We start from the raw sequence: 26,259 nt of genomic DNA, 5'->3' as shown, positions 1-26,259 counted from the left end.
TGGCTGGGTAATTCCGATGCTTGTTTTCTCCATCCTCTCTCACCAAACATGAACAGAGAGGGGATGATTATCCTCTTCCATTTGTTCCTTGGCTCTTTCACCTTCACTAACAGTATGTCTTGTGTCACCAAACCCCCTCGATGCACCGTAACTTGGCACCCACCTGTGTGACGACAGTCTGGAACTTTGAGACATTCTTATCCCTTCCACATCCTCCTCTTCTTCTGGGACAACCAAGTGCTGCACGCTATTCAAAGTCTGCTTCAGCATGTAGATGACCGGAATAGTGATGATGATGATGGCATCATCACCGCTAACTATTTTAGTAGCCATTTCAAAATTGTGCAAAAGGTGCAGAGGTCCTTAATCTGTTCCCACTCCATAAACGTGATATGCCCCACGTCCATACTGTGTTGGCCCAGGCTACATGACATGACATACTGCATCAGGGCTCGTTGCTGCTGCCACAGTCACTGCAACAAGTGTAGAGTGGAATTCCACCGAGTCGGCACATCACATATCAACCTGTTAACTGGCATGGAGAAAGACCTCTGTATCTATGCAAGTCAATGACATGATGGGTGCGAACGGCGGAAGAGAGCACACAGTTTCCATACTTTCTGATGCAGCTCATCGAGGCCGGGATTGTGGCGGAGAAATCACTGTACCACCAGGTTGAGGACGTGAGCCATGTAAGGCACGTGTATGAGCTCGCCTCGGCGTAGCACCGCCAACAGGTTCACAACGTTATTGCACACGTCCTTCTCTGGCTCCAGGTTCAGTGGAGACAACCATTGCTGAAACTGAGCCTGGAGAGCTGTCCACAACTCTTCGGCTGTATGACTGAAATCTCCAAGGCATATTAATTTGAAGACTGCCTGATTGCGGTGAGCCCTGGCTGCACAGTACGGAGGTGGTATGGATTCACTCCATACTGCTGGAACACGTGTCTCGTTAAGGCAGAGGTTGACTGCACAGGTGGAGGCCCTAGAGGAGGTGGAGAAGGCAGAATCAGTGGAGGAAATGTGAAATACAGAGGTTTTTTCTGCAAGCCTTGGGGATTCCAAGATTTGTGGAGCATCGCCTTCCCCGCCTGTCCCCACAGCCACCAGAGTCACCCAGTGACCAGTCAGCGAGATGTAACGCCCTTGGCCATGCTTACTCGTCTAGGTGTCTGTGGTGAAATGCACCCTGGCAGATATAGATTTGGTCAAGGAACGGGTGATGTTGTCTGCGACATGCTGGTGTAGTGCAGGCACAGCTTTCTTAGAGAAGCAATGGCGACTGGGCAACTAGTACTGGGGGACTGTGATGGCCATCAGCTTTCTGAAACCATCTGTATCTACCAGGCGGAAAGGCAGCAATTCCGTGGCCAACAGATTGAAGATGGTGGCGTTCACCTTCTTAGCTTTGTCATGTGTAAGATGAAACCATCTATTACGTGACCACAACTGCAGGACCAAGGGCTGGCTGCAGTGCTGAGAGAGGGCGGAATTCGGTTAAACGGACAAACTGCTGGACCGTGAGTGAGGTGCTGGCGCAGATGTTACGGTGGATTGAGAAACATGTCGCGTGCTGGTGAAACAAACACAGCAGGCATATCTGCTTCAGTTACAGCTGACGGGCTCTCACTCAGCCCGATTGGAGCGGGTGGAGAACTGAAGGTTCTGCGGTGGGAGACCTGCATGCCAATATTTTGCATGGTCACAGAGGAGGAGGAAGAACCAGCGGATGCGGTTGATGGGGCAGCTGATGATTGTTGAGGTCCCCTGGTCCACATTTCAGTGCGGTGAGATTCCCAGTGTAATGCATGTTGTTTGCGCATGTGAACGTTAATGCATGTAGTAGTCAAATTATTGCAGTTTTTCCTTCTACTGAGTTTTTTATCGCAAAGTTTGCAGATAACATGAGTTTGGGTGCATGGTAGGGTTTGAAAGGGAAGGAGCGCCATTTGACTTTTTGAATGTAAAATTTGCTTGAATAATTAGCGCACACCATGTTGCATTTGCAGAACCCCTGATGTATCTAAACAGTGGAAACCCCCCACAAGTGATCCAATTTTGGAAATTAGACCCCTCAGGGAACTTATCAAGATGTGTGGTGAGCACCCTCAACCACCAGGTGCTTCACAGAAGTTTATAACGTGGAGCCGTGAAAATAAAAAAAATCATCCTTTTTACACAAAAATGATCTTTTAGCCCCAAATTTTTTATTTTTACAATGGTAAGAGGAGAAAATGGACCCCAAAACCTTTTTTGCAATTTCTCCTGAGTACACAGATACCCCATATGTGGAGAAAATACACTGTTTGGGCGCACGGCAGGGTTCAGAAGGGAAGGAGCACTATGTGATGTTTTGAACGCAAAATTGACTGGAATTGAGAGCAGAAGCCATGTCGCGTTTGGAGAGCCCCTGATGCGCCTAAATAGTGAAAACCCCTATACAAGTGACCCTATTTTGGAAACTAGACCCCTCAAGTATTTTATCAAGGGATATAGTGAACACTTTGAACCCAGAGGTACGACACAGAAATTGATAACATTAGGTCATCGCATTGAATAAGTTGTCACTAATCTTGAGCGTGAGTGCTCATTACTTGAGTTTGCATCGAGTACTCAGGTAGGCACCATGTATCGCGGGTGCTCGAGTGACATACTCGAGTCCCCGCCCCGCATGTTTCACGATTGTTAGACACCCAAAAAAACAGAGAGGTTTTTTTGGCCTCAAAGCATGTGGGGCAGAAATTCGAGCATGTCACTCGAGCACCCGTGATACTTGGTGCATATCCGAGCACCCGATGCAAACTCAAGTAGCGAGCACTTAAGCTCAACACTAGTCGCCATATCGTCATCATTTTTATTTCTTTACTTTTGAAAAAATCCCTAACCCTGGCACAACCCTAACCCTAACACAACCCTACCTCTAGCACAACCCTAATTCTAACCCTAGCACAACCCTAACCCTAGCACAACCCTAAACCTAGCACAACCCTAACCCTAACAAAACCCTAACCCTTGCACAACCCTAACCGTAGCACAACCCTAACCCTAGCACAATCCTAACCTTAGCCAAACCCTAACTCTAACCCTAGCACAACCCTAAGCCTAGCACAACTCTAATCCTAGCACAACTCTGACCCTATCACAACCCTAACCCTATCACAACCCTAACCCTAACACAACCCTAACCCTAACACAACCCTAATTCTAGCACAACCCTAACCCTAGCACAACACTAATGCTAGCACAACCCAAACCCTAGCACAACCCTAATCCTAACCCTAGCACAACCCTAACTCTAGCACAACCCTAACCCTAGCACAACCCTAATCATAACCCTAGCATAACCCTAATCTTAACCCTAGCACAACCCTAACCCTAATCCTAGCACAACCCTAACCCTAGCACATCCCTAACTCTAACCCTAGCACAACACCAACCCTAGCACAACTCTAATCCTAGCACAACACTAACCCTAGCACAACCCTAACCCTAGCACAACCCTAGCCCTAGCACAACCCTAACTCTAACCCTAGCACAATGCTAACCCTAGCACAATCCTAACCCTAGCACAATGCTAACCCTAGCACAATCCTAACCCTAGAACAACCCTAATCCTAGCACAACTCTAACCCTAGCACAACCCTAACCCTAGCACAACTCTAACCCAAACACCAAATCTAATCCTAGCACAACCCTAACCTTAACCCTAGCACAACCCTAGCTCTAGCACGACCCTAACCATAGCACAACCCTGACCTTAGCACAACCCTAAGTAACTGACCCAACGTGGCAGGAGGACACGCAGAGGGAGGCACAGTACCCCAACAGGTAGGAAGAAGCAGTGTGGTGGCCGCAGATAGAAGGTGGGCAACCGTTCCCCGTAACACCAACACGAGGGACATTGCCAGTACAACCGGTAGGTCTTCTAGAGTCTGGAATTTTTTTAAAGACTCTGCTGATAACCCCAAAAAGGTCATTTGTACCACATGCCAGGCCAGCATCAGCAGTGGTGACAAAACTACCAGCCTGACCACCACCAGCATGATCAGGCACATGTCAGCAAAGCACCCGACTTTGTGGGGCAAACCTCAGGGTCCACGACCAGTGTCAGCGGGTGTTACCACTGCTACTTCCGCTATTGTGCATGTAAGATAACCCCCTGTTGTGCGTGCAAGGCAATCCTCTGTCCATACTGCATGCAAAGATGCCCCCTCCTCTCAGTCTTCTCTTGTTATGGCAGTTTCTCAAGAAACAGCATCAACGTCCACGTCCCACCGCAGCGTTCAATTGTCCATATCCCAGACCTTTGAACGAAAGCGCAAATTCGCAGCCAACGACCCACAGGCCATAGTCCTAAATTCACACATTTCACGACTGCTTGCGTCGGAAATGCTGCCTTTTAGGCTGGTGGAGACGGAATCCTTCCGCAACCTTATGGCGGTGGCCGTCCCTCAGTACTCGGTCCAAAGCCGACACTATTTTGCCATCCCCGCACTTCACAAGCACGTGTCCCAAAACATCTGACGTGCCCTCAACAATGCAGTTACTGGGAGAGTTCACCTGACAACAGACACGTGGACAAATGCTTGTGGCCAGGGACATTACATCTCTCTGACGGCACACTTGGTAAACATAGTGGAAGCTGTGACACAGTCGGACCTTGGGACGGAACACATCCTCCCCACACCGAGGATTGCAGGCCCTATGTCAGTTAGAGTTGCCCCCACAGTGTACAGCTCCTGCGCATCAACCTCCTCCTCTTGTTCAGCCTCCATATCAGATATCACCACATCAGTTACAAGTTGGAAGCACTGCAGTACTGCCTGAGCCAAGCGGCAACAGGCTGTGCTGAAACTCATAACCTTAGCTGATAAACCTCACACTGCTTGTGAGTTGTGGACAGCTGTGAAAGAGCAGGCAGATCTGTGGCTGAGACCGCTTAACCAACATCCAGGCATGGTCGTGTGTGACAATGGTGGTAACCTGGTGGCGGCTCTGAGGCGAGGCGAGATCACACACGTACCATGCCTGGCTCATGTGCTTGACCTCGTGGTTCAGCGGTTTATTAAATCGTATCCCGCGTTGCTAGATCTGCTCGTCAAAGTACACCGCCTGTCAGCTCATTTTTGGAAGTCGGCTACAGCTTCCGCCGCCTTTGCTGTGTTGCAGCAGCGTTTGCAGCTTCCGGCACACCGACTGTGATGTCCCCACACGTTGGAACTCTACCCTCCACATGTTGCAAAGGATTTGTGAGCAGATGAGAGCAGTTGTGGAGTACCAGCTGCAACAAGGCCATCAATATTCAGGTCAGACTCCACACATAAGACCTCAGGAGTGGACCGGGATGTCTGACATATGTACCATCCTGACAAACTTTGAGGAGTACACCAAGATGGTGAGTGGCTATGATGCCATCATTAGTGTCAGCATCCCACTTGTCTGTCTTTTGCAACACTCTCTGCAGAGAATTAAAGAGGAGGCATTGCAGCCAGAGTATGATGAGATGGATCAAGAAGCCGTAGCGGGCGATTACACACAGCCCAGCCTCATCTCATCCCAACATGCATTGGGGGACAATGAGGGAGAGGAGGAGGAGCAGGAGGAAGAACAGGAGCTGGCATCATGCGAACTTTCACTTTCTTATTCCTGAGGTGGAGAGGTCTACAAAAATGGGGCAGTACCATAAGGCCCTTGCTGCAGAACTGTTAAATGAATTTCCATCTGAACACGCTAGCGGCAGAGGTCACAGTTCATTACCCAACCAAGGCGTATAGGCGAGAGAGACGCAACTCCAATCCAGCAGAGGCAGGGGAGCACTGTCAACGTTCTGGGATAGTTTTCTGAGACCCGTCCAGCTTACAGGCCCTGAGGCACGGGGTACTCTCACAAGGAGTGTAAAGTTTCAAAAGATGGTGAGGGAGTACCTTGTCGACTGTACCAGCGTCCTCCGTAATTCCTCTGTGACTTTTAATTATTGGGTATCCAGGTCCTGGCCTGCCCTGCCGCTAGCGTGTTATCGGAGCATGTTTTTAGTGCCGCTGGGGGAATTATAACTGATAAGCGCACTCGCCTGTCAACTGACAATGCTGACCCTTATCAAAATGAACAGGGCTGGATTGGGCCAGACTTCTCATCACCACCAAATGACAGCAGAGTAACATAAAATCAAATCCACTGTGTTATTTCGGGAGGTGTATTCCCATGCATCGCTTCACACCCACACATGGGTATGCGCTTCGGCTGTTTTTTGCTCTTCTCCTTATCCTCAGCCTCCACCACCACTATACCACCAGGGTGACCATGGTCCATGTTGCCAGCATTGCAAGTTCCTCCGTCCTAATTTTTGGCATCTTTTGCTTGGAAGGCATAAGCAAAGACTATGGGAGACCCACTCCCCAATAATGGGAATAATGTTTTTAATATGCTGTACTGCATGGCTCTTGTAAGGGGCATTGCAGCTTCCTCTGTCCTAATTTTTGGCAGCTTTTGCTTGGAAGGCATAGGCAAAGACTATGGGAGACCCACTCCCCAATAATGGGAATAATGTTTTTAATATGCTGTACTACATGGCTCTTGTAAGGGGCATTAAAATCGTCTTGTTAAGCTACTGTGTAGCGCCGGCGTCCCTGCCCTCTGCTAGGCAGGGACTCTGTTCCCCTCACCTCTCTGCTCCGTGCCCGGCGTCCTCCTCCCGCTCTGCTGGCAGCGCGCGCTCCTTCCCGGCCACTGTGCTTAGGGCGCGCGCGCTCTCCCTCCCTCTTAAAGGGGCCGCGCGCGCCGTCCTAAGGAGTCCCCAGCCAATGGCCGGAGGACTTCACCATATATAAGGCACCTCCTCCAAAATGGAGGTGCCCGAGCAATGTTGTTGTACAGTTCACTACTCTGCTTCAGCCCTCAGGTCCCGTTGCCAGTTACCTGCCAGATACCTGCCAGATTAATGCCAGCTTGCTGTCTTATTCCTGTCTGATTATCTGCTACCTGCCTGCTAGTCTGAGGTCCGACGGTCTGCCTTACTACTCCTGTCAGTCTGTCTAAGGACCAGCCTGTCCGCTCACCTGGGAGCGCACTTCAGCCACCTGCCTGCTTGCCTGAGGTCCGACGGTCTGCCTTCCAACTCCTGTCAGTCTGTCTATGGACCAGCTTGCCTGCTCACCTGGGAGCACACATCTGCTACCTGCCTGCTAGCCTACCTGGAGGCTCCGCCGTCACGTGCTGTGACCACCTGCCTGTCCAGTGACTCCTGCCCGCTCACCTGGGCACGCTCATCTGCTGCCTGTCTGCTAGCCTACCTGGAGGCTCTGCCGTCACGTGCTGTGACCACCCGCCTGTCCAGAGACTTCTGCCCGCTCACCTGGGAGCGCTCATCTGCCGCCTGTCTGTTGGTCTTCCTGGAGGCTCCGCCGTCACATGCTGTGACCACCCGTTCATCCAGAGACTCTCGCCTGCTCACCTGGGAGCTCACGTCTATCATCAGCCGCCACAGGTCGTACCAACCCTTTACCCAGAGACTGCCCCGGTCACTTGCCGTGACCATCTGCCCGTTCATTCAGAGACTGCCCCGGTCACTTGCCGTGACCATCTGCCCGTTCATTCAGAGACTGCCCCGGTCACTTGCCGTGACCATCTGCCCGTTCATCCAGAGACTGCCCCGGTCACTTGCCGTGAATTCCAGCCCGTTCACTCAGAGACTGTCCCGGTCACCTGCTGTGACTTCCTGCCCGTCTTCCCTGGTCGCCACCCGCTCCCTTACAAGGACCGCCCCCTTGTATAGTAGCTCAGAGGTTCCGCCTCCCAGACCCGTTACAGTTTGCTCGGGCCATGGAACCCGGTGGCACCCAAGCTCCCTCGCTCTCGGACCTGTGTCATGAACTGTCCCGTCAAAGGTCCCAACAGGAGTCCATCCTGGATCACCTGCGGAATGTCAATACTCGCCTGGACACTCTGACTGCTCCACCAGTAACCTCCGCCAGTGCCATGTCTCGCAATCCGGCAGCTCCGCTGCCCACTAATACCATGGTATCCTACCCCGGACCCCGGCTTTCTGCACCTCCTCGCTTCGGAGGCGACTCCGCCCAGGCTCGGGGCTTCATAAATCAGTGCACCCTGCACTTTGAACTATTGTCCCACCAGTTTAACTCCGACCGAGCCAAATTTGCATTCATCATGTCCCATCTCACCGGGGAGGCCCTGGCCTGGCTAAATCCTCTATGGGAGAGAGGAGACCCTCTGGTATCCAACTTGCCTGCTTTTCTCACGGCTTTCCGGAAAGTCTTCGACGAACCCGGACGGAAGACCTCATCTGCATCATCACTGCTACGCCTCCGTCAGGGAAGTCTCACCGTGGGCCAATATGCCATACGGTTCCGTACCCTTGCCTCGGAGCTGGCCTGGGATAACGACGCTCTGGTATCCGTCTTCTGGGAGGGTCTGTCCGGCCGTATTAAAGATGAACTTGCCGGTCGGGACATCCCTACCACTCTCGATGACCTAATAACTCTTGCCACCCGGATTGACCTACGGTTCCAGGAGCGTGCCAAAGAGGTCACCCGTGAGAGGAGGTTACCACGTCTAGCTCCTACTTTTCAGAAACCCGTCACTCCCTCCGTCTCTACCCAGGTACACTCTCCTGAGCCTATGCAGGTCGACCAGACCAAGATGGTCAAAACCCGTCAGGACTTACGCCGTGCCGAGGGGAGCTGCTTCTACTGTGGCAGTAAGGAGCACCGGATCCGTACCTGCCCGGAGGGGTCGGGAAACGCCTGTGTCTAGGTTCGCTCAGAGAGGTCGACCTAGACAAGAATAAATCCTCTCCATCTCTGCTGTTGTCTGTCTCAATCGTCTGCGGGGAGAACCGTTATTTCGAACTAGCCCAACTTGACTCTGGAGGAGCCGGGAATCTTATTTCACAGTCCCTGGTAGAGAAATACCGCATCCCCACCAAACCTCTGGCTGTACCCTTGTCTGTTGCTGCCGTGGATGGGGGTCTCTTACCACGCCCCATCCAACTCATCACCGAATCCATTACTCTGCAGGTGGGAATGCTGCATTCTGAGAGTATCTCCTTTCATGTTCTGCCTGGACTCTCCCACGCCCTCTTGCTAGGCCTACCTTGGCTCCAGAGACATGCACCCGTGCTTGACTGGCAGACCGGAGAAGTCCTTCGCTGGGGACCAGACTGCCATAAGACCTGTCTGGTTCCCGTCCATCCCGTCCGTCCTTCTCCTACCCCAGCTAATCTACCTGGACTTCCGATTCCTTATTGGTATTATGCTGATGTCTTTAATAAAAAGGAAGCAGAGACACTACCCCCTCATAGACCATACGACTGCCCTATCGACCTGTTACCTGGTACTACTCCTCCCCGTGGGCGTATTTATCCATTATCCGCTGCTGAGACCCGGTCGATGTCCGAATATATTGAGGAGAATCTGGCCAGGGGATTCATCCGGAAATCTACCTCCCCGGCGGGAGCAGGCTTCTTTTTCGTCAAAAAGAAGGACGGCTCTCTCCGTCCCTGTATAGACTATAGAGGCCTTAACCAGATCACGATGAAGAATAAGTACCCCCTTCCGCTCATTCCGGAGTTATTTGATCGTCTGAGGGGGGCTAGAATCTTCACCAAACTGGACCTCCGTGGGGCGTACAACCTGGTTCGTATCCGTCAGGGGGATGAATGGAAGACGGCATTCAACACCCGGGACGGCCACTATGAATATCTGGTAATGCCCTTTGGTCTCTGTAACGCTCCTGCCGTCTTTCAAGAGTTGGTCAATGACATCTTCCGGGACCTTCTCTACTCCTGCGTAGTGGTGTACCTGGACGACATCTTGGTCTTCTCTCCGGATCTCCAGACTCACCGGAGGGACGTTCGTCAGGTCCTGCTCAGGCTCAGGCAGAATCACCTCTTCGCTAAATACGAGAAGTGCCTCTTTGAGCAGACCTCGCTTCCGTTTTTGGGCTACATTATTTCTCAGACCGGCCTACGAATGGATCCAGAGAAACTGTCTGCCATCGAGAAATGGCCTCGACCGGAGGGGTTGAAGGCCATTCAGCGATTCCTGGGCTTCGCTAACTACTACCGCCTCTTCATACCACACTTCTCTTCCCGGACTGCCCCAATTTCCGCGCTCACCCGTAAGGGTACTAATCCCAAAGAGTGGCCGCCCGAAGCAGAGGAGGCCTTTCTTTCCCTAAAACAGGCCTTCTCTTCCGCCCCGGTGCTGCATCGCCGGGACGGCAACAAGCAGTTCTTCCTGGAAGTTGACGCCTCCTCCTCTGGAGCCGGAGCGGTACTTACTCAAAAATCATCTTCCGGGAGAATGGTAACTTGTGGCTTCTTCTCCAAACTCTTCTCCTCTTCTGAGCGCAACTATTCCATAGGAGACCGAGAGTTATTGGCCATCAAGCTGGCGTTGGAGGAGTGGCGTTACCTACTCGAGGGGGCTCTTCACCCGGTAATAATTCACACTGACGACAAGAACTTGGCTTACCTCCAGCATGCCCAGAGACTTAACCCACGCCAAGCCCGGTGGTCCTTGTTTTTTGCTCGCTTTGATTTTGTTCTTCATTTTCGCCCGGCTGACAAAAACGTCAAAGCAGACGCCTTGTCCCGATCCTTTCTGGTGTCCGATCTCGAGGAAGAACCTAAACATATCATCGATCCCGCCAGAGTAATGCAGGTGGCTCCCGTGAGTCTAAATCGTCTCCCTCCCGGTAAGACGTTTGTTTCAGTACCTGATCGGAAGAAGATCCTACACTGGGGCCATTCGTCTAAACTAGCTGGCCACGCCGGTCAGAAAAAGACCCTCCAGCTTATTGCCCGGCACTACTGGTGGCCTACCCTGCACAAGGACGTAATAGACTTTGTTTCTGCCTGTGTGTCCTGCGCCCACAACAAAGTCCCGAGACACCTGCCAGCCGGTCGCCTCCTTCCGCTTCCTGTGCCTGCTGCCCCCTGGCAGCATATTGATATGGACTTCATAACTGATCTCCCCATCTCCGCCGGTTGTACGGTCATTTGGGTGGTCGCTGATCGCTTTTCCAAGATGGCTCACTTTATTCCCCTGCCAGCCCTCCCGTCTGCACCCGAGCTGGCTAAAGACTTTATCCGCCACATCTTCCGTCTTCATGGCCTGCCCCTCCACATCGTGTCGGATCGTGGGGTACAGTTCACCTCACGTTTCTGGAGAGCCACTTGTAAACTGCTAGACGTCACCCTGGACTTCTCTTCCGCTTACCACCCACAGTCCAATGGTCAAGTGGAGCGGATCAATCAGAACCTGACCAGTTACCTCCGGTACTTCGTTAATGCCCATCATTCAGACTGGGTGGATCTCCTACCATGGGCCGAGTTCTCTTATAACAATCACGAGAGCGAATCCTCCTCCAAATCCCCGTTTTTTGTAGTCTTCGGTCAGCATCCTCGGATTCCTTTTCCTGTCTCCACCTCTGTGGACAACCCGGCTGCGGAATCTCTCGTTAGCAAATTTTCCTCCATTTGGGAGAGTACCCGATCCGCACTCCTTCAGTCGTCCGAACGGATGAAAAGACACGCTGACAAAAAACGCCTGGATCCTCCACAATTTCGTCCTGGAGATAAAGTCTGGCTCTCATCTAAATATGTCTGACTCAAGATACCTTCTTACAAGTTAGGGCCTCGGTTCATCGGTCCTCTGGAGGTCATCAGTCAGATCAACCCGGTGGCCTATAAATTGAAACTCCCGGCCAACTTACGGATCCCTAACTCCTTCCATGTATCTCTCCTCAAACCTGTGGTTCTTAACTCTTTTTCCAAGTCCACAGGTACGCCTCCTTCTCCGGTTTCTGCTGAGGACGAGTTTGAGGTAGAGAACATTCTTGCCACCAAAAGGGTAAGAGGAAAGACCTTTTTTCTAGTAGATTGGAAGGGGTTTGGTCCTGAGGAGAGAACGTGGGAGCCCCGGGAGAACATCCATGCCCCTCTTATCCTAGCTAAATTTCTGTCTGGCCTAAAAAAGGGGGGGCCTAAAGGGGGGGGTACTGTAGCGCCGGCGTCCCTGCCCTCTGCTAGGCAGGGACGCTGTTCCCCTCACCTCTCTGCTCCGTGCCCGGCGTCCTCCTCCCGCTCTGCTGGCAGCGCGCGCTCCTTCCCGGCCACTGTGCTTAGGGCGCGCGCGCGCGCTCTCCCTCCCTCTTAAAGGGGCCGCGCGCGCCGTCCTAAGGAGTCCCCGGCCAATGGCCGGAGGACTTCACCATATATAAGGCACCTCCTCCAAAATGGAGGTGCCCGAACAATGTTGTTGCACTGTTCACTACTCTGCTTCAGCCCTCAGGTCCCGTTGCCAGTTACCTGCCAGATACCTGCCAGATTCCTGCCAGCTTGCTGTCTTATTCCTGCCTGATTATCTGCTACCTGCCTGCTAGTCTGAGGTCCGACGGTCTGCCTTACTACTCCTGTCAGTCTGTCTAAGGACCAGCCTGTCCGCTCACCTGGGAGCGCACTTCAGCCACCTGCCTGCTTGCCTGAGGTCCGACGGTCTGCCTTCCAACTCCTGTCAGTCTGTCTATGGACCAGCTTGCCTGCTCACCTGGGAGCACACATCTGCTACCTGCCTGCTAGCCTACCTGGAGGCTCCGCCGTCACGTGCTGTGACCACCTGCCTGTCCAGTGACTCCTGCCCGCTCACCTGGGAGCGCTCATCTGCTGCCTGTCTGCTAGCCTACCTGGAGGCTCTGCCGTCACGTGCTGTGACCACCCGCCTGTCCAGAGACTTCTGCCCGCTCACCTGGGAGCGCTCATCTGCCGCCTGTCTGTTGGTCTTCCTGGAGGCTCCGCCGTCACATGCTGTGACCACCCGTTCATCCAGAGACTCTCGCCTGCTCACCTGGGAGCTCACGTCTATCATCAGCCGCCACAGGTCGTACCAACCCTTTACCCAGAGACTGCCCCGGTCACTTGCCGTGACCATCTGCCCGTTCATTCAGAGACTGCCCCGGTCACTTGCCGTGACCATCTGCCCGTTCAATCAGAGACTGCCCCGGTCACTTGCCGTGACCATCTGCCCGTTCATCCAGAGACTGCCCCGGTCACTTGCCGTGACCTCCAGCCCGTTCACTCAGAGACTGTCCCGGTCACCTGCTGTGACTTCCTGCCCGTCTTCCCTGGTCGCCACCCGCTCCCTTACAAGGACCGCCCCCTTGTATAGTAGATCAGAGGTTCCGCCTCCCAGACCCGTTACATACTGTGATCTCCATGTCTCTTCGAAGGGTCATTGATATTTTCTTTTTATTCCACTGGGACCTCCACCACTCTTCCAAGGGGCATTGATATTGTCTTTTTATTCCACTGCGACCTCCACCACTCTTCCAAGAGACATTGATATTGTCTTTTTATTCCACTGTAACCTCCACCACTCTTCCAAGGGGCATTGACATTGTCTTTTTATTCCACTGGGACCTCCACCACTCTTCCAAGGTGCATTGATATTGTCTTTTTATTCCACTGGGACCTCCACGTCTCTTCCAAGGGGCATTAAAACCGTCTTGTTAAATCACTCTGAACTCCAAGTCTCTTCCAAGGGGCATTAAAACCGTCTTCTTAAGCTACTGTGACCTCCACGTCTCTACCTAGGGGCATTAAAACCGTCTTATTAAACCCCTCTGAACTCCACGTCTCTTCCAAGGGGCATTAAAATCGTCTTGTTAAGCTACTGTGACCTCCACGTCTCTTCCAATGGTCATTGATTTTGTCTTTTTATTCCACTGGGACCTCCACCTCTCTTCCAAGGGGCATTGATATTGTCTTTTTATTCCACTGGGACCTCCACCACTCTTCCAAGGGGCATTGATATTGTCTTTTATTCCACTGGGACCTCCTCATCTCTTCCAAGGGGCATTAAAACCATCTTGTTAAACCACTCTGAACTCCACGTCTCTTCCAAGGGGCATTAAAATCGTCTTGTTAAGCTACTGTGACCTCCACGTCTCTTCCAATGGTCATTGATATTGAATTTTTATTCCACTGGGACCTCCACCACTCTTCCAAGGGGCATTGATATTGTCGTTTTATTCCACTGTAACCTCCATCACTCTTCCAAGGGGCATTGATATTGTCTTTTTATTCCACTGTAACCTCCACCACTCTTCCAAGGGGCATTGATATTGTCTTTTTATTCCACTGGGACCTCCACCACTCTTCCAAGGGGCATTGATATTGTCTTTTTATTCTACTGGGACCTCCACGTCTCTTCCAAGGGGCATTAATACTTTCTTGTTAAACCACTCTGAGCTCCACATCTCTTCCAAGGGGCATTCAAACTGTTTTGTTAAGCTATTGTGACCTCCACATCTCTTCCAAGGGGCATTAAAACCGTCTTGTTAATCCGCTCTAAACTCCACAGCTCTTCTAAGGGGCATTTAAATGTTGTTTTTAATTACCTCAAACCTTCACGACTCTTCCAACGGGCATTGCATTTCCTCCTAATTTTAGTCAGCTTTTGCTTTTCAATGCATAGGCGAACACTAAGGGAGACCCACTCCCCAATAATGGTTAGAAGGTTTTTAGCACACTGTAATCCACATCTGTTTCAAGGGGCATTGCAGTTCCTCATAATTTTTGGAAAGCCTTCCATTCACTGCTTAGGCCAACAGTGTACAGGAGACCCAGTTGCTATAAATGGAAAAAATGGTTTAGTTAAGGCCCTCTGACCTCCATGTCACTTCCAAGGGGCATTGGAGTGCTTCAAAATCTTTGGTAGGCATTGCACTCACTGTATGCCCTATAACTGTGTAGCCGAATCGCTCCTTTTGGTACAGAAACATATCCTACAAGACATGTGTGGTTGACTGGCCTTATATTGATGTGAATGGTCCCTGTTCCTCCTGCTCTTTCTCCTTTGCCACCAACTCATCCATCATTCATCACCTGAAGCTTTGTTTTAACGGGAGTCATAGAACTGGGATAGTAGCAGGAAAACATTCAGCAATCCTCGGAGGAGGTAGGATATGCGCCAAAATGCTGACCACCTCAGGCCTAGTCGATACTACATACATGTGCTTGCATTCCAAGGAACAGAAAGCTAAGGAGATGGATGGCCTCATGATCATGAATAATTTACTCGTTGTGTAGGAGGCCAACCACTACTGCTGTCTACCTTCTGAAATTTGTGTTGAAGCCTGATTAACCCAGGACCCGCAATCCTCTATGTCTGGAGGATGTGTTGCATCCCAGTGTCCAACTGTGTCCCGGCTACCACATTATTAACCCAGTGTGAAGGTGTCAGTGAGATGGACCATCCCTGGCCACATTCACTTGTCCACGTGTTTGTGGTTAGGCTGTCCTTCCCACTAAATGCACTGGGGAGGGCACAGGTAATGTTTTGGTATGCACGCTTGTGTATAAGGCGCACCGGGACAAATAGGGGCGGCTGGGGAACATTTATGGACACCCGGCCGGCCCCAGGCGGCTGGGTACCATGTGTGGGCACCTGGCTGTGGGGCGGCTCGGGACCGAGTATGGACACCCGGCTGCCCCCTGGGCAGCTGGGGACCAAGCGTGGACACCCGGCCGCCGGACGGCTGGGGACTGAGTATGGATGCCAGGTCGCCGACGCAGCCATGACGTGGTGGCCAGATTCCGCCTCCACATGCCTAAAAGGCCCAATTTCAAGTGCAAGCAAGCAAGCAGTATGGTATTGCAGCCTGGGGTGGGCAGGTGGGTGGCAGGCTGCTTACTTGCGCTTGCATTGCAAGGAATGGGGGAGGTACAATTGAACACTGCCCTGGGACAAGGACTTGAATGGAGATAGTTGCAAGTCTACAACGACAGGTGCAGGGCGTGAGGCATCTTCACATGTGCCATGAACAAGGGGTTGGCGTGTACACACTACAGCGGAATAGGCTGTCGTTTCAAATAAATGCACTTGGGAGGGCACAGGTAATGTTTTGGTATGCACGCTTGTGTATAAGGCGCACCGGGACAAATAGGGGTGGCTGGGGACCGAGTATGGAAACCCGGCCGCCTCCTGGCGACTGGGGACCGAGTGTGGACCCCCGGCCGCCAGGCGGCTGGGGACTGAGTATGGATACCAGGCCGCCGACGCAGTCATGACATGGTGGCTAGCGTCTGCCTCCACAAGCCTAAAAGGCCTCATTTCAAGTGCAAGCAAGCTAGCAGTATGGTATTGCAGCCTGGGGGTGGGTGGGTGGCAGGCTGCACTTTTACGCTTGCATTCCAAGAAAACAAAGCAGATGCTAACTTCTATCATCATCATCATGCTCTTCACCTTGGCACTCTCAACTCCCCTGATGGAGAAGCCAGGGCCCACCGGAGGAGTCTGGTTGTCTGGTGGGCTCGTCCAATGCTGCCCTAAAGCAGGCCAGGCTAAGAAAATTGTGGGGAAGATTACCAGGACAAATAGTGGCGGCTTGGGACCGAATATGGAGACCTCGCTGCCGAAGCAGCTATGAGGTAGTGGCCAGCTTCGGCCTCCTCCAAACTAAAAGGCCCCATTTCAAGTGCAAGCTAGCAGTTTGGTATTGCAGCCTGGGGGTGGGTGGGTGGCAGGCTGCACACTTCCGCTTGCATTCCAAGAAAACAAAGTAGATGCTAACTTCTATCATCGTCATCATGCTCTTCACCTTGGCACTCTCAACTCCCCTGATGGAGAAGCCAGGGCCCACCGGAGAAGTCTCTGGTTGTCTAGTGGGCTCGTCCAATGCTGCCCTAAAGCAGGCCAGGCTAAGAAAAGTGTGGGGAAGTTTCCCGGGACAAATAGTGGCGGCTGGGGACTGAGTATGGAGACCTCACTGCCGATGCAGCCATGAGGTAGTGGCCAGCTTTCGGCCTCCTCCAAACTAAAAGGGGAGGAGTCCTGAGGAGACAATTTGCATATATTCTCACTGCATTTTGGGATAAGTGAAGAGTCTCCGCGAGCTCAAAGAACACTGGATTTTGGCCGTTGGAGCTGAAAGGAGGACATCGGTGAACCAGGGGAGGAGTCCTGAGGAGACAATTTGCGTATTCTCACTGCATTTTGGGATAAGTGAAGAGTCTCCGCGAGCTCAAAGAACACTGGATTTTGGCCGTTGGAACTGAAAGGAGGACAGCAGTGAATTTTGGAGCGTTTTTCACTGTTTTCATAACATATCAACAATAAGAACATGGAAGAGTCCAGGAGCCATTTGGTGAGTTGCATATCCTGCTACATGTTCACAGACTTGTCAGTGGAAAAGCCAAACTTCACATGCCAGAAATGCAAGCTTGTGTCCCTGTTGGAGGAAAGGTTGTGAAATCTAGAAGAGAGGTTAACTACTAGAGATGAGCGTTGTTCTACTCGAACTGTTCGCCAATCTCAAATTCGAGCTGTTTTGGGCGGTGTTCGAGCCGTTCGGCGAACACGAACAATTTGAGAAAAATTCGGCTGTTCGAGGTAATGTTCGATAACTGTTCGTGCACCAAAATCATAACTGGATTTTTTCTCAGTAATGATGAAAATTAATGTTAATACGCAGTTTGAGTGTACAGCGGGGTGGGGGGAGGGGCAGGGGATGGATCTCTGCAGGAACAATGAAGATCTCCATTTTTTTTTTTCTCTTTCCCGCATTTACAGTGGGGAGGTGCAATCTGTCAGCCTATCAGCAGCGCACACACGGAGCGAAGTGCTTTTATTCACACAAGCAAGGGCATGTGTCATTGGCAGTGTATGTCACATGTCCTTGCCCTATAAGACCAAGCCATTTTCCCCGTCGCCACCATTTTCTCACTGCTGCAGCTGCGTGTTAGACGGCACCGCTGTTGCTGTGTGCGCTATACCTTGTTAATTTCAAGCCAATTTTCGCACAAATCTACAGATAGCTTGGGAGTAGGGAATAGTTGTGATTGCAGTCCTTTTAAGGACTAGGTTACAGCATTTCCTACAACTTTTATCAGGCAGGTCTGTGCTCTTAAATAGATAGGTTGTGGGAGTAAAGACTAATTGTAATTGGAGTCCTTTTCAGGACTAGGTTACATCAGTTCCTATCAGTTTTTGCCAGGCAGGTCTGTGCCAGTGCTGTGCAAGTTTTTTTCACAGCATTTGGCTGAATCTAGCAAAGCTAATCCTTTTTGGCCTATTGCAGAGTGTGTTAGTCAGTGGAGTAGCCTATCTGTGTTGCAAGATATACCACCTGTGTATAGAATACCAATTTTTTTACTGCACCTAGTGAAGTAAAATCTTTTGGGCATAGCATCATTTTATTAGTCCATCTATACTGACCTCCATCAGGTTGCAAATTGAATATAATTTTTTTCTGCATCTAGCTCTGAAAAAATATTGGGCTTCTAGCTGTGTGTGGGACTTGTTGTATTAGTCCATCTATACTGACCTCCATCAGGTTGCAAACTGAATATATTTTTTTCTGCATCTACCTCTGAAAAAATATTGGGCTTCTAGCTGTGTGTGGGACTTGTTCTATTAATCCATCTATACAGACCTCCATCAGGTTGCAAACTGAATATATTTTTTTCTGCATCTACCTCTGAAAAAATATTGGGCTTCTAGCTGTGTGTGGGACTTGTTGTATTAGTCCATCTATACTGACCTCCATCAGGTTGCAAATTAAAAATAATTTTTATCTGCATCTACAGTACCTCTGAAAAAATATTTGAGCTTCTAGCTGTGTGTGGGACTTGTTCTATTAGTCCATCTATACTGACCTCCATCATGTTGCAAATTGAATATAATTTTTATCTGCATCTAGCTCTGAAAAAATATTTGGCCTTCTAGCAGTGTGTGGGACTTTCTCTATTAGTCCATCTATACTGACCTCCATCAGGTTGCAAATTAAAAATAATTTTAATCTGCATCTACCTCTGATAAAATATTTGGGCTTCTAGCTGTGTGTGGGACTTGTTCTATTAGTCCATCTATACTGACCTCCATCAGGTTGCAAATTGAATATAATTTTTATCTGCATCTACCTCTGAAAAAATATTTGGGCTTCTAGCTGTGTGTGGGACTTGTTCTATTAGTCCATCTATACTGACCTCCATCAGGTTGCAAATTGAATATAATTTTTATCTGCATCTAGCTCTGAAAAAATATTTGGCCTTCTAGCAGTGTGTGGGACTTTCTCTATTAGTCCATCTATACTGACCTCCATCAGGTTGCAAATTGAATATAATTTTTATCTGCATCTAGCTCTGAAAAAATATTTGGCCTTCTAGCAGTGTGTGGGATTTTCTCTATTAGTCCATCTATACTGACCTCCATCAGGTTGCAAATTAAAAATAATTTTTATCTGCATCTACCTCTGAAAAAATATTTGGGCTTCTAGCAGTGTGTGGGACTCATTGTATTAGGCAATCTATACCAAGCTCCACCAGCTTTGAAATTAATAATAATTTTTAGCTGCATCTAGCCCTGAAAATAATTTTTCCCAAAAGTGGTAGCAATAGAAATATGGGGCGCGCGCCTGGCTAACAAAAATATACGCTTCATAACACAAAACACCAGCCTAGCGCACTGCATTAATAAGATGGCATCATCGTCTCTCCCAGTGCTAGGCCTATTACGCAGACTAGTATTCCTGTGCCTAAAACACAATGTATGGGTCCGCACTAGCCACTATGCTGAGGGGTATAAAGCTGCTGCTAACGCTTTATAACAATTCAATTGGCAGATTTTCACAGAGCTCTTCCACAACGCCCACCCATCGGGCAACAGTTGCCCACCCTCCCTATGGGATCTAGTGGCGAATAGTTGATGCCATTAATCAGAGCGTCAGTTGCCCCGTCAACGTGGCAAGCATACGGCAAGGCATGGGAAGAGTGGACACGACTAGTAGCAGGCAGATGGGTTGACCAATGTGAACAAGCCAGATCACAAGTCACCATAGAATTTCTCCACCAGCTAATGATGAGGGGCATATCAGGGGCGTCAGCGCAGCGGTGTCTGACCGGAGTAGCATTTCACTTCCAACTACTGAATTGGGGAGATGTGACAAAGATTCATCATCAGACAATCCATAAAAGGGTGGAAAAGGGGTCAGCCAAGTCAGGAATGTAGACGTCCCGTCCCGTGTCACTAAAACTGATTTCTCACATCTTATCCCTAACACCATTAACATGACACTCACAATTTGAAGCAACACTAATGTCTACTGCATTTGTGATCGCCTTCTTCGGGGCGCTATGTATAAGCGAATTAGTCCCTCAATCCAAAATTACCACCAGTGGACGCTTATTACACCAGGAAGTAGTCATAGCCAATAATGCAATACGTGTACGCATACACCAATCGAAAACGGTTCCAGCGGGCAGGGGTACTTGGGTACTTCTACAACCCACAAGCGGTACACTGAGTCGGGTAATAATAGTAAAAACATATCTAACCATCAGATCACAAAGTAATTTCTTCGTATCACACATTGATGGAACGCCATTATCAAGATACCTGTTCCAAGCTATATTTAATAAATGCATAACATCGGCAGGGAACCACCCCAAAGATTACGGGACACACTCATTCCGCATAGGTGCGGCCACAGCAGCAGCAAGAGCAGGACTGTCAGAAACGGAAGTTCAGAGGATAGGGAGATGGCGATCCACATGTTTGGCGAGATACATAAGACCGGACTTGTTATCCTAACATGGTTTGTTTCTTTTACAGGTGACGCTAAGCCAACAGTGTGAGTGATAGGCCACTCGTATATATATTGGGCACAAAAAAGGGCAAAAGTCCGCCCAGGCGGGAGGAAATTAGAGTTTCATAACACATATTTCAACTGGAGAGGTATTAGAGGCCTGCTATGGCCACAGGTACTAATGGAGGTAATCAAGGTAGGGAGAGAGGCAAGAGGTCCGGTCATCTTAGTTATACAGGCCGGGGGAAACAACCTAGGTCATCACAAGAGCGCATAACTAATGGCAATAATGAAACTAGACACTGAGCGCTTCAGAGAATTTTTCACAAAATTAGCTATAGTATGGTCAGAGATTGTGCCGATAGCGGTATGGCAAGGTGCGCGAGACATCACGGCCATCGAATGGACAAGGCAGGTAATAAATATTCGGATGGCAAAATTTAGAAGAGACAGAGGCGGTGTAGTGATACGACACCGACAACTGGAAGGAGATAAAGCAGGCCTCATACGGCCCGACGGTGTTCACTTAATAGATATTGGACTGGACATATTCCTGTCAGGACTCCAGGACGGAGTGGAACAAGCGTTAAGAGTGATGGGTGGGGGTCAGAGTCCTGCATACGAGTACGCTGGATCCTCCGTGGCCTGGAAATAGAAAGGACATGTTGGAGAGTTACACTTGTTGGCCAACTTGCCGGAGTGGGGACCCAGGGCATGCTGCAACAAGCTGAATTATTTTAGAAATAAAATGCCTTTCTAATGGAATGAGTATAAAGAGTTAATAAAGCTGTGACCGATCCTCACCCATCCAGTTGTAAGAGTTACATTATTGGGTTGTCCATGAAAGGGGGGCGGTAGGGGGGCTGAGCATCTGGGTTTGGTTGGGGGTCCCCACAGTCTGCCTAGGCTAGATTAATTTAAAAATTCTTATTAGATACACAGGCGGTGCAGCTTGCTTCGCAGCTGGGCTACTACGCCCAAAGTATTGCCTAGGCTAGATGCAGTTAAAAATTCTACGCTGCCTAGCAGACACTGAAGACTTGGAGCAGACCTCTGAGTAAACAGCTCTTCAGACTCAACCATCTGTGTTACCCCAAGCCATAGTGTATGTAGTTTCTTACAGTTAAAAGGGGGGGGTGCGACCCAACCCACCTGGAATTGACGATGCCAACGTGACGTAAGACACAGCAAGGGGACTCCCAAAATTGTGGCACAGACACCACTTAACCCTAGAACACATACCTGTGGCCTTGCAGGCCCGCCCAGTTAATTGTTTTCTATTTTCTGCAAGATTGCTTTAGTTAGAATTTTGAAACTCTAGGTATTCTTCATGTATATAGTTGTTTGTCATTTGAGTTTGAGTTATTCCATGTTATTTGCACACGGGCCTAAAGGGCCCCAGGTATGTGAAAGTGTAGATTTTTATGGTCATGCGTTCTAGGGTTAAGTGGCATCAATTGCCCCACTGTTGCTTAAAACGGTTGGTGAGGTGATTTTACCAAATCCCCAAGCTTTTAGTCTCCCAAGGATGACACAGGGGTAGAAATGTCCTTGCGAATCCATGATTTGATCATCTTTATGAACGTGAGTCTGTCTACATTCTCAGTGGACAGCCGCGTGCGCTTATCTGTCAGCACACCACCAGCAGCGCTGAACACACGTTCAGAGAGAACGCTGGCTGCATGGCATGACAAGATCTCCAAGGCGTGAGTGGCGAGCTCCGGCGATTTTTCAAGATTGGAATACCAAAATGAGCAAGGGTCCAGTGACACAGTCATGGCTTCGATGTTCACTTGGAGATTCTCCTGTACCATCCTCTCTAGGCATTGACTATGTGTCAGACTTCTTGTCTCCTGTGGCCTTGCAAAGGATGGTCTAAAAAAGTGGTGAAACGATTCCACAAAATTGCTGTTACCAGCAGATACTGTGTTACTGTTACTGTTTGAGTGATGAAGACTCGACAGTCCCACCGTTGGCAAGTTAGAACTGTGAGATTCACTACGTGCACCACTGGTGTTTTGTGGAAAAGCACATGTAAGATTCTGCAACAGATACTCCTGCATTCGTCAATACCTTTTTATGGCAGGAATTATTTCGGCAAATATACTTTTGTACCGGGGATCTAAGAGTGTGGCAACCCAGTAGTCGGGATTACTTCGAATTCTGACAATCCGGGGGTCATGTTGCAGGTAGTGCAGCAAGAAGGCACTCATGTGTCTTGCGCATCCAGAAGGACCAAGTCCTTGTTGTGTTGGTAGCGAGGTAAGAATCATGCTTCCTTCCTCTGCCCTCTCCCTCCAACCTCGCACAACAGAAATGTGATCAAGGTCTCCCTCATCTGATGAGTCTTCCATGCCCATTGCCAGTTCGTCCTCCACTTCTTCCTCGGCTCCTGCACCTTCCTCAACAGTTTGGCTGCTACCATGCGCCCTGGTTAATCCCTCTCCCCCACCCTCCCATGCCTGCCGCCTTGGTGCTGCCAACCGTCTGGACCTTGGAGATGTTATCCCTTCCGCATACGACTCCTCCTCTACTTCCTCCACCTCCTCTTGTCCCACCACCTGACTCCGAATTCTGTTTAACATGTGCTCCAGCATGTAAATCACCGTAATAGTCATGCTGATAATGGCATCGTCAGCACTAAACATCTTCGTCGCCATTTCAAGACTGTGCAGAAGGGTGCATAGGTCCCTGATCTGAGACCACTCCTCCAGCGTGATTTGCCCCACCTCTGGATCTCGTTGGCCCAGGCTATACGTCAGAACGTATTGCACCAGGGCTTGTCGGTGCTGCCACAGTCGCTGCAACATGTGCAGAGTTGAATTCCACCGTGTCGGCACATCGCATTTCAGCCGGTGAACTGGCAGGCCCAACGACTTCTGTAGAGATGTAAGTCGTTGAACTGCGGGATGCGAACGGCGGAAGTGAGCACACAGCGACCGTGCACTCTGCAGAAGGCCATCTAGTCCGGGATAGTCGGCTAAAAATTGCTGGACAACCAGGTTCAACACGTGAGCCATACAAGGCACGTGTGTGACATTGCCCCGGCGAAGTGCCGCACCCAGGTTTGCAGCATTGTCGCACATGGCCTTCCCTGGTTGCAGGTCCAGTGGAGACAACCTTTCATGAAACTGGGTCTCCAGAGCTGACCAAAACTCCTCAGCTGTGTGACTCACATTTCCCAGACATTTCAAAGTAAACACTGATGCGTTGAGCCCTGCTGCCAGCATAGTAAGGAGGTGTGCAGGATTCCTTCTGCGCAGTTAGAAAGCAGGTGGCATTACCAGACAGGCTTTGGGTGCAGGTGGAGGACCGAGAGGAGGTTGAGGAGGCAGAAGCAGTGGAGGAAGTTCGAGATAAAGAGGATTAACACACAACTCGTGGGGAAGGTAAGACTTGGACAGCAGCCCCTTGTCCTGCTGTCACCATAGTTACCCAGTGCCCAGTCAGCGACATGTAACGCCCCTGTCCATGCCTTCTCGTCCAAGTGTCTGTGGTGAAGTGCACCCTGTCACACACAGAGTTTCTCAAAGAAGCGGTGATGTTGTGTGCGACATGCTAGTGGAGCGCAGGCACACCTTTCTTTGAGAAGTAGTGCCGACTGGGCATCTGGTACTGGGGCACTGTGACGGACATAAGGTCTTGAAAATCCTCTGTGTCCTCCAGGTGGAAAGGCAGCATTTCTGTAGCCAACAGCTTGCAGATGGTGAAATTCAACCTCTTAGCTTTCTCATGGCTAGGAGGAAATGGTCTTTTACTTTTCCACATCTGAGGGACCGAGGGCTGGCTGTTGTGCTTAGACGGTGTTGAGTAGGGTGTCCCCGGCAACTGCCGGTCTGTGAGGAAGATGCAGGCGGACATGTTAGGTTGCCTTGATCCAAAGGTGGTGCTCTCGATGTCGGAGAGCGCTCAACACTAGCAGGTGTTTCCACTTCCCAATGAACTGACGACCTGCCAATCACACTGGCTGTTGCGGGTAAAGAGGTGGCAGGTCTGCGTCCAAAAACATGTGTGACTGCTGTCCCCCCAGTCACAGAGGATGAAGAGGCTGCGGATGCACAACATGGGGCAGACGGTGGTTGGCCCAGCCGGCTAGGCCGCATTGTAGCACAGTGAGCTTCCCACTGCATTTTATGCTTCATATCCATGTGACGGTACATGCATGAAGTACTCAAACTATGTATTTTTTGGCCTCTACTTAGCTTTTGCTGACAAATATTACAGATAACACGAGTTGGGTCATCCTTATCGATCTGAATAAATGCCCAGGCTATGCAAGGCTTAGAGCCCATGTGACCTGAAGAGCCACTACGACTTGTGGTCAGAGGCAGAGTTGTGGTTGAGGATGCAGTTGTTGACGTGCTCCCAGTACTCCGTCTCTGTTCAGGAAGGCGCAACCTAACCTCGTCGTCAATAGCATCTGTGATGCCCCGCTGCGCTTGGTATCACAGATCCTACAAGAGTGCATTGATGGAATCCTCCACAAGAGGCCCCCATAAACATTCACACATCTCCACCTTCCACCTCAGACCAGCAGAGGGAGCCCGTTAGGGATATAAATAGGGAAGGTGGAGCTAGGCAGTTCAGTTCCTCTGAAGAGTTCCTGCAGTAGAGAAGCCTAAGAGAGGTCAGTCTGCAGTGGAGCTCAGTCTAGTCTAGAGAACGCAGTTAATAGTTCAGCAGTGGAGCACGAGGCTCCTGCTTGCTAGATTCAGGGAGCCCAGATAGAGCTTAAGGTGTGCCGGTGCCGTAAGATCAGTGAAGCGCGGCAAGCTGCCGTTAGTGTGTATAGCCTAGTGAGGGCCCGAGTAGGCTGAAGGCGAGTGGCGAGTTAGTACATAAGGGGCAGAGGAGCTTAACCAGCTCACCCCGAAGCATTTACCGGACAGAGGATCCGAGCTTACCGGTATCTCTATGACCCAGTAAGGCATAACCGGAATGCCTGGAGAACTACAAGTCCCAGGATCGCTAAGGTGCTGATATGTAACAGAGCCAGGAGACGCTTAGGCCCCGCATACTGGGAGTGTGAACTCCAAGAGAATGCCCTACCACAAGGTCAGCCAGCGCAGGACAGAGACAAAGTTAGGCCTAGCTCCAGGCAGGTCAGAAACTTACTACGCAGAGGCAAGAAACAGGAGGCCCTACACCCGCTCATTGGGGAGGATCCTGATATGCACCCTTCACCCTACAGTGCTCCGGGATGTGCCTGAATTTCCACCAGTAAAAGGTACTGAAGTGACTACCGTGTCCGTTCCCGTTCTTGCTCTGACCCAGCTGGGTCTTGCCTGTCCTGCATTCCCCCTGCATACGCTGCCCTGAGACCTAGCTCCACCTGTGGGGAGCTATACCATCGAGCTGCCTTATCACCGGCCTCAGTGGACTGCTGCAGCGCTGGTGCTTGTCAACAGATACCACAGGTGGCGTCATGAACTCTTATAAAATTAACAATTATCCACCATTTTAAAGAGAGACCCCAGGGTACGGGCCAGGGAGCCGACCACCGCGACATCCCCAAGGCCAGGCAAATGCCCGGGTACCGAGTCATCCCCATCCCCAGGGCTAGTCACATCCTCCTCCACCTCCTCTGCTGACCTCATCGACTGTCTGACTGTGGGTTGACAGTAAGTGGGATCTCCAACCTCGTCATCATCACCCT

This window comes from Phyllobates terribilis, unplaced genomic scaffold (genome assembly GCF_046119375.1).
Source record: "Phyllobates terribilis strain yellow unplaced genomic scaffold, ASM4611937v1 Scaffold_1__5_contigs__length_1240528914, whole genome shotgun sequence".
Classification (NCBI taxonomy): Eukaryota; Metazoa; Chordata; class Amphibia; order Anura; family Dendrobatidae; genus Phyllobates; species Phyllobates terribilis.
This window is presented reverse-complemented; position numbering follows the sequence as displayed.